Genomic DNA, 18,856 nt, shown 5'->3' with positions numbered 1-18,856 from the left:
AAACACAAAGCAGACGTGTCAAGATTAACCTCCGTGTCACTGCAGCCAGCCTGTAATTCAACGTCCCAAGGAGCTCAACTCCCTAGACAGAGTGCATTTCCTCTGTGTGTCACGCCGGGGAAGGAACAGTTAGTAGCTGTGCAAACTGGATGGTTGTCTAAGAATGCTGTTCCCCTCCCCAGTATTGACCCCCATCCCACACACACACACTTTGGCTGGCTCTGCTTTGCATACAGACCATGAAGGCCGGCTAGTGATCTCGCCAGTCTTCCCTTCCAGACTAGTAAACGTGCCACAAAAATAACTCGCAAACGCCAGTCACTTGACCAAAGGAATCTACACAGTGGGAAGCTGCGATGCCCCTCCAGAGCAAGGTCATTAAACAGACGACCAGAGAACGAGGTAAAAGGTATGGCTCAGAAAACGAAAGAGCATTTGAACTGGGAACAGCAGAACCAAGTTTAATGAGGAGGGAGGAGTCCTGGGGAAGATGGGGGGAAAAGGAAGAGATTATGCTCAAGCTTTCACTAAACCAGGAAGCCTGAAGAGAGCAAATCAAGAGCGTGAGGTGTGTCCTGGTCTCCAAGGTTTCCCGTTTTAATGGTTTTTTACTTTATTATGTGGTGGCAGGGGATATTATCCATCTACACAGGCCTTGCAGTTCGAGTTACCAGCGGATTTAAATTTCACTGTAGTCCAGCCAGGATGCAATATATTTTAGATGGCCAGGCCAGGCCAGAGTAGGTCAGCCCCATGGTCTAGCCCAGGTAGAGGTGTGGCCTTTGGCAGTTTGGTTAAGCATTTCCCCAGGGCCACTCCAAGCACAGAAGACAGCTATTGGTTGAACACTTGACTGACCTGTCGCTTGCAGATCAGTCCCTAGCAGAGGAAGCAACTGAATAAATTAGCCAACACCTCTGCCCGTAGCAGCTCAGGGCCCAGTAAAACAGAGACCAACCCATGTTCCCAAGCTCTGATTCACCTTGTGGTAGAGGGAAGTGCACATGGGGATTTGATTCAAACTAGAATAACCTCAAAGGAATAAAGACAAAAGTCAAGTCACCCTTGACTGAGGAAACAAGTCTCTCTAGCAACAGAAACTTCTGGGCACAGAGGGTAATGAATCAAACCTGTCAGGGAGAGCAGTTCACTGCTCCGTGAAAGGCCTCCGGGGAGACTGTGCTCCCTCCAGGTGTCCATCAACTGAACCCCACTCAGAAACTGGGGTCACTCCTGGAGTTTTGGGTTGGGTTGGAGAGCAGCATGTACCCCCCTGCAGCCACCAGCAATGACGCTGGAGTAGCCTTCATGAGAGAACCCAGCTGGACACATCATGCACTGGGCAGATGCAGGGAGATTAACTCCACCATAACTGCAGCTGCATCCTGAACTCACCCTATGCACCAAGCCTTGGCAGCAGAACAGCTCCTCCCAGATGGGGTGCTGATTAGGAAGGAGCCAACTTGTTGTACCTGCTTTCAAAAGCCAACCATGCAGCCCAGGTTGGAAAGTTCAGTTTCCATATTACTGGGTTTGTATCCCGGCCAAGAAAGCGACAAGAGTACAAGGATGGAAAACCAAGTAACTATGTGTAGGGCCAGCCATGTGCACCAGTCTCACTTTTTTAGGCATAGAGGAGAGATGACAAGCAGGATCCTCACTCCAAACCCAGGCATGTTGCCCTTTGGCTAGGAATAAAAGGAGCCTTTAAAAAAGAAATTAATGGAAGAGGAGTGGGTTTAAGCTGCAGCAAAAGTTTCCACAGAACTGTGATTAGGCTATTGGGACTGTTTTCCAGCACTGTCAGTTGCTGCAGTGAGTGCTCAGAGATCAGCTCTGAGTAGTCTTTCCAAGCCACTGTGCTCCACAGCTGGCTCGAAAGCAAAGAGATCTTGGACATCCTGGAAGCTGTGAATATCCTTAAGGCTGCAGCAAAATGTGAGAGGGGACTCTTGCACTATTAGAGATGCTGTTGAGGGGCAGCCTCGCATTTGCCAAATGCAAGAGGCTGAAATGCTTTCCAAGCAGATCATCCAGGTCTTAGAGCATTTTAAGTGGGTCTTCCCAAAATTACATTTGGTTAGAAAGCTGAGCACGCCTGCTTTTAAACAGATCCTGTGGGGGGGGTCAGGAATACAAGAACTGCCAGACTTGATCAGACCCCACGCACACCTAGTCCTGTATACTGTCTGACAGTGGCTGGTACCAGATGCAAAGGAATGTGCAAGAAACCCTATAGGCAGAAAAAGGGGGATAATCTCCCCTCTCAATGAAGCTCATTGCAAATCACCAAAGCTAGAGATTGTTTTAAGCCCAGAAGCAGAAGGTTTTATGCCCTTTCCAAAATCTATTAGCATTTTAATTCAGGGCAGGAGGCCACATGCGCTAAGAGGTGAAGGACAAGGCCCTGAACTCTACCACTTGTCACTGTGTGACCATGGCAAATGACTGTCTCTTTGCTTCAGTTTCCCCCATCTGTAAAATGGGAGTGATCCCTACCTACCTCTGTGGGAGGGTGATATAGGGGACCAGAGTTAGTTAGGATGGCACTGGGTAAGTGCCAGGCTATTATTTTATGTGGCTTTTCACTATACCCAAAGAAGAGTCAATTGCAGGCCTGCTTTCAAAGAGCTTTTGTTCCCAGGGGACCAGGGTCTGGCTTGCAGAAGCCATTCTGCTGTGTCAGCCATCTGCCTTCCCTATTCTATATGAGTGCTAATGATCCCTGGGCTCCCACATGCACTGTCTGGTTTTTCTTCTGGTATTATTGGAGACTTGTTCTCATTTTTCTATTTCAGGAGGAACTGGCCTGTCAGCAGAAGCGGGACAGCTACCACAGGGTGACTTAGGAATTACTGTCAAACAGCTTCTCTCCCAGGGATGGGGAGAAGCTGTTTGACAGGTGCCGAGGTTCTGCAAACCTCTGACTGCTCGTATTCAGAAAGCCGGCTTTATATTTACCATCAGTGTTGCTGAGCATCTGGCGTACTGCATGTAAGAAAGAGTCTCTCTTTAATTGCCACAGAATACCGCATGGCGTCGATAGTCTGCTTTAGTGAACAGCTCAAACCCCCTAGTGAATACCTCTTCAGATCCAGAGAGGCACTGAGCAACCAAAGCCTGCACTGATCTCAGTAGGCATGGCCAGGGCTCAGCACCTCTCAGGAATTCTGTCCTGCTCCCAGGTACTGTAAATAGACACTAGACCAGAGCTTCCGTCTGGCTCGCAAAACAGCTGGATAATTCTATTAAGCTCAACGTCAACCCAAAACACTGCTGAAGCTTTATCAATGTGCTGAGATGCACAACTTGCATCGTCCCTTTCTGAAATGCAGCTACCTCTGGGGTCAGCCATACCAGCTGTTCAGTGCAGTGTGCTATTGTACTATAATTTAGGATCCGAAGTAGAGAGGAATACTGAATGCAACTGATACCACAGGGGAGAATTTCAGGAGGAAGAGTGCAGGACTCTGGAGTTAGCTCTCCTCCTCCAAGGAAACAGACCACTGGATTTCTAAGTGATTCAGAGGAGATTAAAAGCAAAATCCCTCAGTCTCAATCAGCAGGGGGTACACTGGACCAGGTTGCACCTCCATCAGCACACCACCATGGGGACAGTTGGGGGAGAAACACACTAGGTCAGAATTAAGCTAGTTGGGAGTTTTTCCACGAGTCTTTTTTTGGGGTGAGAAAATGCCAATTCATCAGCAACCAAAACCATTTGCAGGAAAAATTTTTTGTCAAAACTGACTCACGTCAAAAAAGTTTCAAAATGGTCATGTCCCATATCAAAACATTTCCTGAATGAAAAAACATTCTTTTTAGTCCAAAATGACGTTTTGTAACAAGATTTAAGCTAATTATAATAAAGTTAGCTTTGATTTCAATCTTTTCATGTACATGTTTTGACTGACACGAACAAACATGTTTTTGAACTGCTGGGGTGTGAAAATTTGACATTTTGTCCCAATTCAGGACAGAACAATTTTTCCAAAACTTGATAGCTTTCCCAGGACAGGAAAGCTGTTTCCAGCCTCACTCTAATGAGAGCTGGAAGGAAGAGTTCCTCTTAAAACAATCCCATCCCTCTGTTCCAAACACCTGTGGTACTGGAGGGGAGTCTGGAGGGACAGATGTTGGCCGATTCCTGCTGGACAAGGATGCTCTGTAGCAATCCACACTGCATTGTCTCTATTCACAGGAAAAGGCAGTGAGATCATTGCCTGAGTAGGAGAGGCGTGGGATGTGTGGTTGTCTTTAAGTTTTGTTTTCTTGGGGAGGGGGCAGAGGAGCAAACTTTGAACTTCGTTTTGTTGACTCCCACACAGGATTCAGTAGCAGAGGTACCTTCCCCTGCACTCAGTCCTCATTGGAGAAGGACTGTTATCTGGTAAGCAACTTCTGTTTAAAAAAAAACAAACCCTAGAACAAGGGTGGGAGGAAAGCACAGAAACCAAAACAAGAGTTCAGATAAGAGTCTACTGCATGCTGCGCTTGACAGTGTTAACAATGACCTGTGGGGAAGTTTTCCTGGAAAGGGTGTGGCAGGAAACAACTCAAGAGGGAGCTGTGTTGCAAAAAGGCTATTTATTCTCTGCTTGCTAAGTTTGTGTAAAAAGGTTATGTTGCCTGGCACAAAAATAATGCCGCAAGAATCTGGCATCCCCATTGAGGGCAGCAATGCCAAGTCTTCAGCAGACATTCCCGTTGAGTTGGGATACTCCCAAGCTTGATATCTCCTAGGGAGCAGGTTTGTTCCATTTCTTGGTATCCAACCAGCAAGAAATGAGTGCAAGACTGGAACTTGCACGCGGAAGAGGCTGGTATCTGGGCTCAATCAGTAATGCTTACCAGACTGCCCAGATACCACAGTGATGGGCGCTTTAGCACTGCATGTAGCCAGGATAGTCCCTATGTTACCAGCTGCACAAAGGCATGTGGAAGGGAATCCACTAATGGAAAAATACCATATAGCTCTGTTGGAGCTCCACACCTGAACATCCAACGCTCTGGTACACAGGGAGCAAGGGGCAGGGATGGAGAAGGGATCGGGGGCTGCAGACGTTGACATCCCAGCCTTCCTCACCCCCCAGAATCTCCAGGCATGGCAGGACCAAGAGCCCTTCTGCACATGACACACTGGCCTCACCAAGGGTAGAATCCTTGGAGGGGGAATTGCAGAGCACAGGGCAAATGTTTGCATTGCATCAGGTTACATTCAGTGTTGGCTGTATCAGAAGATGAGCCAAGTCATGTACTAGAAGGGAGCATAGTGCTAGTGCTGCTCCTTCCCTCCAGCCACAGCCTTGTCCTCTTTCCGGGACACAGGGATGTTTTGGGGAGGGGATAGGTGGTTTTGTTCTCCCAGTTTTCCCCTTTCAGGCTCTGCCTCCCCAGCCCCAGCTGCCACACAAACTCCCGGTGGAATTGCTCTTCTCTGTGTGGCAGAGGGGGCATTGGGGAGGGGGAAGCAGAGTGGCCAAAGCTCACCAAAACTCAATCTTAATAATACGTGGCCCAGTTGTTAGGGTGGGAAGGAGTCAGGAAGCCTGGGGTTTCCTGCTGGTTCGGTCCATGGAACTGGGCAAGTTACTGTCCATGCCTCAGTCTCCCCACCTACATAGGACCACCTCAGAGGGGAGAGGAGGCTGGTTTGCCACGCACTTGCAGGCCCTGGAGCAGAAGCGGATAGAAAAATACCAGGATTGCTGTTTCTTGGCGGAAAGGAAGTGTCTTTGTGTAATGTTTTGTAGCAGAATGGGGTCCCAATGTGGCTAACGGGGAAGCACCTGTGCCTGTGGAATAGGAAGTGGGACAGTGAGGGCTGTAGAGAGCAGGGAACAGGAGAGGAATCCTGAGCTGTTCTGGTGCAAGGCCACCACAGAAGTGACCTGCAAAACGCAGCCCCACGGCTGGCTCATCTCCCCCGGAATCTGATCCCCCAGATTTGTGAAAGGGGGAAGTGCAAATGGCTCTGTCCCATCCTGGCAGGATCAAATGAACGGTCTGCTCAGGGTAAGCCAGAGCTGTTCCCAACACAGCATGGCCATGGCTAGCAGCGAGTGGGGAGGTTGCAGGGCCATGCATTCTGGAATATCACCCAGGCACTTTACACACTAGATTTAGGGTTTACATCCCACCACTGAAATGCAGCCAGCTCAGAGTCTGGCCTATGCAGCTACTGAGCAGAACGCAGCAATGCTATAGCGCACTTCAGGGCAGGAAAGGAAGAATCAGGGGGGTGCATGCCAGCAGCAGGCACCTCCTCTATGTAGAATGAAGCCAGGAGAGAGTTAGTCGCTAAGTTGTGTCTATACCAGCAAACCAGAAAATCTCAGGTCATCATATGCTAGCAACCAGAAGTGCTAGAACTTTGGCCTTCAGCTTCATCCACACAGCAGTTTCCAAGCCAAGACTAACCACTTTGGCCTAGGGTTGCCAACCCTCCCGGTTTCACCAGGAGTCTCCTGGAAGCTACTGAAGCCAAACTGGGAGATTAAGCGTTAAAAGTCTGGCAGCACAGTGGGGCTAAGGCAGGCTCTTTGCCTGCCCTGGTTCCATGCTGCTCCTGGAAGCGGCTGGCACATCCCTGTAGCCCCTGGGAGGTGCAGGGGGTCTCTGCACGCTGCCCCCGCAGCTCCCATTGGCCATGAACTGCAGCCAAGGGGCGCTGCGGGGCCGGTAGCACATGAAGACTCACCCCTGGGGGGCTGCAAGGATGTGCCGGCCCATTCTGGGAGTGGCACATGGCCAGGGCAGGCAGGGAGCCTGCCATAGCCCCACTGTGCCACCATTCAGTAGCCATCCAAGGTAAGTGCCACCCGGCCAGAGCTTGCACCCCTCACTCCCTCCCACACTCCAACCCTCTGTCCCAGCCCGCTGAAAGTGAGTGAGAGTGGAGGAGAGTGAGTGGGGCAAGACTTTGGGGAAGGGATGGAGCAAGGGTGCGTGGGTTTGTGGGATTAGATTTGGCAGCCCTACTTAGGCCCTGGCCCTGAAAAGCACTGACATGTGCTCAAGTGTTTTCTGGGGTCACAACCTCAGTGACATGGCTAGCTCAAAACGGAGTTTGTGTCTGCATACAAAATGGCTAGTAGTCACAACAACTAACAGATTCTCACCCTGCCAGATGCCTAACCTGGAACATGCTTGTGCCAAGCTCGTTACAAGCAGGGGCTGATTTTGCTGGTAGGACACTCCCAGAGTCCATTGCTTTATTACGGCCAGTGAGACAGACAGGGCAGCTTCCTGCAGTGACCATATTGTATCAAGTGTCTGGATGGTTTAGGTAGCAATGTGGGCCAGGGAAGTGAAAAAACAGCAGGGGATGATTGAACAAGTCGCTCAGGCTAGAACAACTGCAGAGAGCTATCCCTTGCTGGGGACGCTCATGTATCCTGCCTCAAACTGGATTCTCCAGAAACCAAACAGAGAAAAGACTTTGGATAAACAGCCCAAGCCTGAACTGACTCTGGCTCCTGATCTAATAGCCGATATGAACTTGTATCCACAGGGCAAACCCTACAACTGGGTTTTAAGGACTGACCCCTGCCATAGCCCTATGCTGATCTCTGGTAAGCTTTTTAGCATGTGTGTAGGTTATTTTATTTTTTTTTCCAACACCTTCTCTGCAATGCTTTTACCTTAAGAATAAATGTGCTTGCTTAGGAGTTGGATGGTAACTTGTAATTGCAGGCAATCCACTGGTCAGTGCTCCGGGAGAGAAGCACAGGTGCAGTTACCCTGAAACGGAGACAGCTGGGCTATGTAGAGTGCCCGACATGCACACAACCCCTTGCTGATGCGCTGTGAAACAGCTGCCCAGGTTTTCCCGGAAGGCACCAATACAAACCTGTTTAGTCAGCTTGGCAAATGGAGAGGCACATGCCAAGTTCAGCCATGGCTGAGAGGCAGAAAGGAGTGTCCACACAGCAGCCTCCAACCACGTCTGCTGTAACCAGGTCAGAGGAGGGAGTGTCCAGCTGGCTGCAAGAACACAGGACTTTAGGTTTCACCTGGGAGGCATCCCCGCCCTTCACAATGGGCTCAGGTTCAAAGCCAGACCCGACAGACCAGCGTCTCCTGCTGCAGGGCAATCACCACTCCCTGCAGAAACTGGGCTTTCTAGGAAGGTCTAGGACTGATCTGGCTGAACTCCACTTGGCCCATATGATCCAAAGAAAGATGAGAGGTAAAGACCCCATTGAGTCTCTCACACGCACCTCACGGTGAGTCATCCTGAAGGCAGAAGGGAAAGAGGTCACTCAGGGTGAGAAGTAGAAAGGTCTTTGTGGGCCACACAGACCACCCAGGACTCTCTTGGGCTTTGATGCTGCCCCTTCCATAGACCCTTATGGAGGGAGAATTCCCAGCTCAAGTCTGGAGACGCTGCTTCACTCACTCCAGATTTCTGCATAACAAGCAGGGGAGAGAAGGGAGAAGAGACTTCTCTATTTGGTCCCCATGCTCCTTGGGTCTCGCTTTAAAGGATGCCACCATAAGGCACTCATGGGAGGCAGAGTCTCTTCCAATGTCCAGCTCATTCATATGAGGAAGGAACATAGGCCAAACCAGTCTGGGAGTTGTAAGGAGCAGGGGGTGACACGCTGGTGCTGTACATTACAAATGGAACAAGAGATTGCTTGCAGCTTGGCACGGAAATCCCATACACTCTGGTCAAGTTTACCATTGGAACGATCAAGGGGTTTTACAGTGTCCCTTACAGTCTCCATACAAGAATCTCAGTTGCTATTCACACCCAAAACAGCAGTCGAGCCTTCTCCCGACCAGCACTGATGTACACCAGAGTCCCCAAGTGTGAACTGCTCCAGCCTTCCCATTCCCCCCTCAGAGAGCAGTAGTCTCAGCCTCCCGTTTCATTTAAATCACACCTTTGTACCGGATGCAGCTCAATTCCCAGCAACACCTGCTAGGAATTCAACGCCCAAGGGTTAAACTGCTGCCAGCTTCTAGGATCTCTCCATTCCAAAGCCTGGGAGCAGCGTCCGGCTCAGACCTCAATTCCCAGAACTGGGAGCCTTCTACATCAGTGGTCCCCAACCTTTTTGGCTGGTGGGCGCCAGCCGAAGGACCACTGCAGCGGTGGAGCACCCGCCGAAACGCTGCCGAATTTCGGCAGCATTTCGGCGGCGACGCCTCTCGATGATGCCACTTGCCGTTGACAAGCGATGTCATCGAGAGGCGTCCCCACCGAAATTCGGGAGCGACGCCTCTCGATGACATCACTTTTTGACGGCAAGCGGTGTCAGTGAGAGGCGTCCCCGCCAAAATGCCGCTGAAATTCAGTGGCATTTCGGTGGGTGCTCTCCCAGGGGCCAGGACGTGGGTGCCTTAAGATGCCCCTGCGGTTGCCATGGCACCCACAGGCACCGCATTGGGGACCACTGTTCTACATGCTCAACCAGTAGGAAAAAATCCTACTGTGACAGAGGCCGGCATACAGCACTTAGACCATATACATTATACATAAGGCCCATGCATTTTTAAAGGAAAAATTCATCAAATTGAATTAAAACAAACTAGTTTCAGACCCACTTTCAGGAACCTGGAATATTTATAAAACCCTCATTAACTTGCTCCCAGCAGCACTCAAGAAATCTAGACACAGTGAGCCTCCAAAGAAATGGCAGAAAAATCAGAAAGCACATCAGACGTCTTGTTAGTTGGCCCCAGTTACAGTCTGATTCATAAGAGGCAGTTTGCCGCGTACATGCCTGCATGCTTTCATTCCCAGTTTCGGTACTTGCTCATCCAAGCCACACTTCAAGTGCAGCCTCTAGCAAGGCTTCCGCTTCTAGCCTATGCTTAGAAGTCAGACGCCTCAGTATGAAAAGCTCATCTCATGTGAGAGAATAGCAATAGTAAATGTAGCTGTAACTACGGAAAATTAGCTAGAGCTGCATGCAATGCATTACGCAACTTTTAGGCCAATGCTTATGAGAAAGGTCACTGACTGTTCCTGATGACCAGCAAATTACAGGGATAATCCAAAGTAAATCCCTGGCCACTGCTCCTCTACTCGAGCGACCACATGATATGTTGAAATGGAAGGCACCTTAGACGGCGGCCAGCTTGCCCATTGAAGTGGCCACTGTTCAGCACTATTGCAGGTGGAGAAATGTAATGAAAGTAATGGGATGCGACAAATCTAACCACCTAGGGGAGAATCTGCTAGAAGTCAGCACTAGAGAGCCAGTGATGGAATTGAGCAGTTCTGTGCAGGCCACTGCCCAGGGCTGGGTGGATTCAGGAGCTTGGTAGGGAAGAGTAACCAATTTCACTGCACAACTGAGCTTCCCGAGACAACAATCTTATTCAGCACCTTAGGAACAAAGCCAGCTTTTAAGTCACAAAAGCACAGAGCCAATAAAGCCAGTCAATTTGTTACACATGCACATCCAACATCAGCGACAGCTAGGGACAAGCATACAGGCTTTGGAAACAGAGGGCAATGAAAAGAAAAGAAGTCACAGGAGTGTGGACACTGTAGTGTGGCACCATAAAGCAAATTAGTTACCCGAGAAGATGGGTAGGTAAGTGGTAATCACCTCAAGCAGCTACCAGGCTCTCGCACTATAGTGTATGGCTGATGGCATTTGGTTCATGTTAGCCAGTGTAACCGACCTGACTGTCAAAGGGCAGCATCTTTCCATCAGCCTCGTAACAAAAAGCCTATCAAAAGGTCTGTGTGGCAGTGAGTCTGGTCTCTAGCCCAGCTGTTGCCCCTAATCCCCCTTTTGTCCACACAGAAAAACTTCTGACTCGGACCCGAGAGTGGTTTACACCTGACTAGCAACACAGGCTGAGCCAAGGTTTTCAATCTGCCTAGTTTGCCGTGAGAACAAGCAGGCTTACCAATCCTGGGTGCTGTTAGTACTCCAATGCTTTCCCAGAATTCCACTAGGGCCAGCCCTTTATCTAACCCCTCCAAACTGCCGCACTACATTCGAACCCAGGTTTGCCTGCCCCAGTTCCACTGCACGTACACAGCATTTGAGCAGAGATGTAGTCCAAGAAAACCGCCTCCATGCTGCCAGTTGGCCAGAAGCGGACACCAGCTTTCTGGTAGAGTGTGCAATGATATCACTAAGACCAGGAATTTGGGAGGAATGTACCCAAAGTGACCTCTTTGTTTAGTGGACAGGAAAGGAATGGAGAGGTAGAGCCGTCAGCTGGGTGCACTATTGATCACTACGACACTTTGTGGCTTGCAGACTGAATTCCTTCATGGCAGTCTTATTAGACAGTCTTACTGCCAAATGCAGTTTGCTTTTGCCTTCAGAACTGCCTGGAGTAATGAGTCACTCCCTTTGGAAGTTAGTGACCTGAGAACAATATTTCATGTCAATGACACAAGCAACAGCTCCATGCTAAGCAAGAGCACCCAGAGAACAAATGTATAGAGCAGCCCGAGTTAATGCACCTGTAAGAGCCACAGGACATCCTACCAGACATCTACCCCAGCACACAGGTTAGAACAGCACCACTGTGGATGCAGTTACATGGATCTGTCATGGGTAGTGCTTTGCAACGGGAATGCTCACCAGGGCTAGGCGAGCCCAGGCTAACTGCACCAAAGACACAACCAAAGGGAGAACATGGCTGCCCAGAACATGAGACTGCATCTAAACAGAAAAGCAGCATGGTTTAGAGGAGCGATTGCAGGATTGGATGTCATGGGCTCCCAATAGCTCAGTGCATGTGGCTTTGGGCAGTTGTCTCTCCATTTGTAACATGGGGGTAACATGTACCCATCTCACTGGGTCATTGACAGGCATGGAGCTTGGAAACCTCTTGAAGAGGGAAGGAGGCAGGGAGCCTGAAGTGCCGAGCTCCCATTGGTTCCAGAGTCATGGGCACTCAGCACCTCTGTAAGCCAGGCCATGGGAGCACTAAGTACCATGAGGAAGGAAAGATGCCAGCCTGGAGGTAAACAGCCAATTCCTTTGGAGACAGAAGTGCCTGGAATACCAAATATGTATATTTCTGATTCTATTTCTGAAAAAATGGCTCAATCCAGCCTTCACTGAGATTAATAAATTCAAGAGTCCAAGAAAGCATATTACACCTAGGGTACTCTACAGTGCAATCACTGTGGCTTCTGACAACCTCTCCATTGTTTGGACTGGTATAGCAATACAAACTGCATGTGTAGAACTATTTGGTTAGGGTTGATTTTTTACCTACATGGTTACATTGGTAAAAGCCCGAGTGCAGACACAGTTATACCACTAGACATGTGTCTTATACTGGTATAGTTATTCCCCTTCCTGTACAGAAATAAGCTGTACAGGCAGAGAGCACCTTGATACCAATAAAACTGTGTTGACTGTAGGGAGTTTTAGTACACACCAGTTCGTAGAAATGGGGAACTGACACAAGAGCATTAGAGCAATTTGCCCAATGTCACACAGGAAGTGCAGGGCAAAACTAGATCTAGAACTCAGATCACCTGAGTCCCAAGTCAGCACCCTATTCACAAGGGCACCCTTCAGCGGGAAAAGACCTAAGCCACAAAAGCTAAAAGGAGCAACATCGGGCTGAAACCCGGGGAATTTACACAGAGTTCCAAGTATATCAGGTGTTGAATCAGTTTCAGACTCCCACTGCCAACGTGCAACATCTGGCAACCACATTCTTCTCTTTGTTAACATCTCTTCCGTTAGTGTGTGAGACTCCACACAACTAGCAGGGAATAGAGACTACAGACTAGACAAGTGTTAGCATTTCAAGCGTTACTTGAAACCACAGTACGCAGGAGGTTGAGACAGGTGCCGGGCTTCAGTTGGTGTTTTAGAGTTCAATTCAGCCCCTTTCAAGGCAAAGAAGATGCTAATGAAACACTGACACACACGTACATCTGCATCAGTAGTAATAAGTGACCCAGACACTGAGCCTCTCTGCTGACAACCTCTCGGGCGAAGCAGCCAAGATGCAGAAAGCAATACAGCCCTGGCAGGGAAGTTACCCAAAGAGAGGAGACACCAGCTCGGTGATTTTTGTGGGAACCCAGAAATGGAGCCACCCAAAGATCAATGTCCACTTTTGAAACCCATGGCCTCAGTGACTTGCCCAAGGTCACATACTGGTAGAATCATTGGCAGAACCAGCTCTCATGACACTTAGTCTGTAGAGAGCTTTGTAAATGTGCTGCTAATAAAAGGAAACCCCAGTGCTTTTCATCAGCGATCTCAAAGCGCTTTACCAAAGAGGTCAGCATCATTATTCCCCTTTTGTAGATGGGGCATGGAGGTACAGGGAAGGGAAGGGACTTGCCCAAAGTCACCCAGCAAGCCAGAGCCTTGCCACAGGAGTCTGCTATTAAAGCTTTGAGATGTGGGGCCAGACTGCTGGCTTTGGTATCTTTGCAAGAATCAAAAGATTTGCACATTATTGAGGTGAGAACTGCTAATCAGGGCATGCTGCAGAACCTCGCTGCCAGCCCAGGGTCCTTCCTCCACCCGGGTGTCAAACTATGCTGTTAAGAAACACGTCAACATCAAGCACTTATGCTGCTGTTATACAGAGGGGGAGGGGAGGGAAAAAACAAAAAACACACTCTTCAGTGGTGTCCTTTTAAAACATGACAAAAATCCACTGAGTGGGCAGAAACCACCCTTGCTATGAACAAGTCAAGTTTCTACATCCCCTACTTACAGAACTTTTAGGATTGACTGTCACCCACTGCATCAGGGCAAACGAAACACTGAGCTCCAGCCTCCAGACTGATTCACAAGCTATGAGATCAGAGAGGTCACCACAGGGCTTTTCCAAGCCATGAGACAGCACATGAATGTGCAAGGAAGTTTTCAGATCCACCTATTGTGCTTGCCAGAGAAGTGCCCACTCTGGAAAGTTACACACACTTTGGCTGGGAACTCTGTGGGTGTGCTGCTTGCGTCTGTGAACAGCGCTGTGTAGTACAAGCACACCTGGCAGAGACTGCTCCTATTGACACAATCACAACACAAGCCTGGAGTTGATCAGCCTCCTTCCAGACAGCTTACCCATGCTAAGGCAGGGGTCACTCAGTCAGCATGTAGATGTGTGCTGTGTTGCACCTGACTATCCAGCTTTTAGGGAAGCCCAGTTTACACACTGAGGCATCTCTAGCCACCCAGCTTCCTGTCCCTAAGCAGATGACCTGCCAGCACATGATTTGTTTCAGCTTCCCAGGAAGGGAGGTGAACAAGCTAGCACTGTGGCTTCCAGCTCTCAGAGAGGCTGTCAAACCAGCTAGTAAGTGAAATTACAACACATTAACGAGACAGTTCAATGACCCCTCAAGATTTGCAGTGGTCCCTGTACCACGAAGAAACCAATTTTGCATAAATGTAAAGGCAGGAGGAGCCAATTCTGCAGTTCCAAAGTGATGCTTTAACTTCAGGCAAGAAGGCACCTTCCTGCTGGAACCTTCGAAAACGTCCCCAGATTCCTGCTTTGAAAACTGGAGACTTATCAGCCGCAAAATTGTTGCCCCCGTAACCAAGCCCTCCTCTTCCAAGCAAGCATCACCCTGATGAGAAAAACCAAATCACTTCCACTGCACTGTGCCTCATCACACTGTAGGTTAAAGCTGAGCTCTCCGATTTGCTGCGTCACCTTGTATATTTTTTCCAAATATTCGGAAATATTTTAGGGCCAACATTTTTGAAATTCCATGCCAGGAGTTAGGTGCATAAGCAAGTAACTGCATAATTCCCCATTTGTGCCTTTGAAAATCTCCCTCTACATAACTGTCTGGATTTTCAGACTGCCCAGAACACCCCACTTGCTGTTTGAAAGTCCTGGCCCCTGCCTATACTTTTTCATTTGAGCCAAGAGGGTCATCAGCAGAACAGGAGGGACCATAACAATGCCTCATGCAAACAGCCCCGACCTAGCTGTCATATAGCACTTCCATCCATATTGCTCAGTGCACAACAAGGAGGTCAGTATGACAGATGGGGAAACGGAGGCAAAGAGCTGGGCAGTGATTTGCCCAGGGTCACCCAAGAAGGCAAGTGGCAGAGTCAGGAATTGAACCCAGGTGTCGCAAGTCCCAGTCCTGCACCCTACCTACTACTCCAGTGCAGTCATCCACAGAGCTCGGCACTGATGCAGGGGGGGTCTACCCGTGTGGATCAGTTGGAGCCAGTGTATATTGCACACCTAATAATTGGTTGGCTGCATGACAGCTTCACACCAGGCCCCTCTACTGGAGAATAAGCAACATGCTAAGCCATATAGACTAAGCCAATTTTTCATCATGCCTTTTCTAACAATTCTCCTGTTCAGATAAAGGTGGAACATGTCTGAAAGCCACGTGAAGGGCATCAGGAAGGGTAAGGAGTTCTTAACCTGTACTATGGGCACCCATCACTCCCCTAGCAAACATATACATATAGTAAAGCTTTAAAAAATCATAGAATTAAGTAGCACTGGTCCATGGATACCACAGGCAGGCAACAGGCAAGCCTTTTGCCTTCAGCTGGCCAACAGGAGAGCATTCCTACTGACAACAGCACTTCAGCAGGTGCTTAAATCATTGGGGTCTCACGCATGTGTTTTCCTGACCTGGAGCCCAGTCCCTGACCTGCCTAATCCCATCTCCTCTCCTCGGCAACGCCCATTCAGTACTATCATGACAGTAAAAGTCACCACAAGATGGATAACAGATAGGAACTAGGAACAGAGACACGAGATCGAGGAACCACTTCTCACCTGAGCCACCTGAACACACAGGATTCGGGGGGAAAGTTGTGACATTTATGGGAGGCAGTTTGGTTAAAGTCATCACTAACAGGATCATTGACATTAAAGATTTAAATATGTAATTGACTTCTCTCTGCTTATTCTATCTGCCAATTGACAACAGTCTCATGGTGCGGCTCTCATACATTAGCACAGTGCTGCAACGTCTGGGTGGCAAACACCCCAGGGAAACATTTACAGCCCAGCAAGGGAATGTGGGTGGAATTTTTAGCTGCGCTAGGTTCACATGCAGCCTGGAGGGGAAGGAAGGGGCTAGAACAAGGTATCAATGCCTTGTGTAGACACAGCCAACACTCAGTGGAGAACATAGGGGCAGTGGAGCTCAGGACAGAGCTGGGTTGGAACAGCTTACATGTTACGCCTGCGTCCAGCTTAGCGTTATTTTACAGTGAGATTTGACGGACACCAGCTCATGCATGGAAATGATGTTCACTGGGTCGTCTTTGCATTGCATTGCATTGCATTGCTCTCTATGTTATTCTTTTAGCGAGTTTTGGCACAAACAGGCTACTGCGTCCAGCTAGAAGGTAGACGTGAAGAAAAGCAGCATATGTAATTCTGTACAGACACTTGCTATCTGCCTGCATGCTGGCAAGGTGCCATTCCCCTCCTCTCCACAAGCATCATTTTAGTGAGCAGCACAGTTTCCCAGAGCATTAGTGCAGCCAAGATAAAGGTCTCTGCTCCAGCCATCTGTGTGCTAGGAAGAGAGCCCTTTGACAGCCCCAGGGGAGAGACGTTTGCCAAGCTTGTCTCACTGTTTCCATCTGAACCTTGTTCTGCTCAGTCCCTCACTAAAGGTTTAAAGAAAAACCTCCCCACAACATCCCTTTGCAATGGAAAAGAGCTTCGTAAACCAAGAAGCAATCTGAAAACTATAATCCAGGCTTCCCACCGAGGCATTCATCCACCCAACATGCTGCCCAGGGGAACAAATGCTGCATTCACAGATGCTGCCAGTTTGCAACTTCAGAGCCTGAGCTACTCCAAAAAGCCAGAACTTGGAACAGGCAGAGTAAACCAGGTCTGTGCCAGACTCCAGCTGTTCTATGGGCCAGATGAACCCCATGGGAAGAGTGCCCTCATCCTGTGTAGGGCCCTCTGAATTCTCTTGCGAAAGGGTCCTTCTCACAGGTCGAGTCTACAATAAGGAGAGACCCATGCAGGCAGACAACCATTGGCTCAGCACCCGAGATTCCTGCCCCACACTGCCAGGGACTTCCAGCAGCAAATGTCCCTGGAACCCCTCTTAGAAGGAGGCTTGATAGCATAGAAAGGGGCTTCTGCTCTTCCAACCTTCCTGTGGATTGCCCACAGAGCAGTGTATGTGTGCACACCCATGGCGGAAGGGCATTGCATCCATCCCACCCTGCCCCTACAACAGTCCCCCCCCTGCTCCCCGAGGGCGGTCTGTAGAGACCAGGGAAAGCTGAAAGGCAGAGATGGCACTGGTCCCTCTTCTCCATGGGCTAAAGCCCTCTGGGCACACAGACTCTTGATACAGGACATAGTCTGACCCTAGGGAGACATCATCCAGAAGTGCCCAGAGTTAGATGGGTCTTTCTGGAACCAAAACCCCTGATCTAAGCACCTTGAGCATTGCCCTGAGTTCCAGACTTGGGAGCCAAAATCTCTCTCCATAAAAGGGTGCAGGCTCCCCCACAGCTTTTTTTGTTTAGAGAGGTAACAAAATGCTTTACAAAAACGCTCACTGAGTCAGGCCCCAACCCCAAGGAGTCCATTTTAATTCTGACAAGTGCAAAACACACACACAGTCCTCACAAGGCCACAACTGTGGAATATCCTCCCATCACCCCCGTCCTGCCCCAAAACCAAACAAGCTATTAAGAATAGAGTTCTACAACTGTTTTCCAATGGATTCACTCAGAGGAGATTGCTCCATGCCCTCAACCGTGGATTAAAGAGAGAAAGGAACCTATGGGCTGAACAGAACAGCAGCCTGCTGGAATCAAGAAAAAGGAGAGCACAGAAAGCACTGAGGTTTCGCTGAGATACAAGGCACGGATCCAACAGCAAACGTTATGATACGTTGTGCTTGTATAGTACATTTTATCTGAAGATCTGAGAGTGCTTTATGGACAGTAAGCCTCACAACGCACCTACCAACTGGGTTAAAAAAAAACCCAAAAAACAAAAAACCAACCAGCACCCAACATCCTCACTTTGCACCAGGAAAGGCCAATGCCTTGTCTACACTGCAGATATTTTTTTGGGGTGGAGGGGGGCAGGGAAGAGGGGTGCATTGGTGCAAACCCCTAATGTAGATGCACTGTGCCACCTTAAAAGCGGAGGCGAGCCTCACCACTGCAACTCACTTTTTACACCCGTATAGCACATTCATACCAGGAGTGTGACGAACACTCCTATATTAAGGATCAAGCAGGCCTGATATACAGAGAGGTTAAAGCCCAGCACCTGAGGTGTCTAATTCCAAGGGACTTCAATGGGGGATATCTCTGATTATCTGAGCCTAAAGGACTTGCCCAAGGCCATATAGCAAGAGAGGCAGCCAGGAATATAATCAGGAGTCCTGGCTAGCAGTGTCATGGTCCAACCATGAGACAAAGCTTCCTTATCATATCACAAAAAGCAGCTTGCACAGGGATTAAGTCCAACATCCTTTTTCTCAGTCCCAGATGTAGATCTTGCTGGTAATACTCTAGGGAAAATAGTGAGCTAGCTCTTTCCTCCCCTTCCCTGCATATATTTTAAAGTGACAGTGACTAAATAAGAAATTAAGTCAGAGGACAGAAAACCAGGTGTTAGTGTGCTATTTACAGAAAGAGGAAAAGGGTGTTTTAAAAAGGAGGATGCGTTCTGCACTCACTAGAATGATGGAGGATAGCAAATTGTTACCCAAAGCACCATAATGCTCCCACAACACAACAGCAAGCAGGAAGCTAGCAAGTCCCCCTAGAGCCCTGGATTCTTATTTACAAGAATAATTGGTCCAATACCTCTCAGAGAGGCACAGATTTAGTGTCATATGAAGTGAACACTACACTGACCTCGCAGGGAAGCAGAGGCTCGTTGGTGATGAGCTGAAAAGCTTTTAATTAAG

At 48.9% G+C, this 18,856-nt stretch overlaps 1 protein-coding gene across 2 annotated transcripts in view; it reads right to left on the bottom strand.

Annotated features, from left to right (window-relative positions):
- Positions 1-18,856, bottom strand: part of RHBDF2 (rhomboid 5 homolog 2) — a 78,690-nt gene that overhangs the window by 53,355 nt on the left and 6,479 nt on the right. The window lies entirely within an intron of this gene.

Source organism: Gopherus flavomarginatus, chromosome 12 (genome assembly GCF_025201925.1).
Source record: "Gopherus flavomarginatus isolate rGopFla2 chromosome 12, rGopFla2.mat.asm, whole genome shotgun sequence".
Lineage (NCBI taxonomy): Eukaryota > Metazoa > Chordata > Testudines > Testudinidae > Gopherus > Gopherus flavomarginatus.
This window is presented reverse-complemented; position numbering and strand designations above follow the sequence as displayed.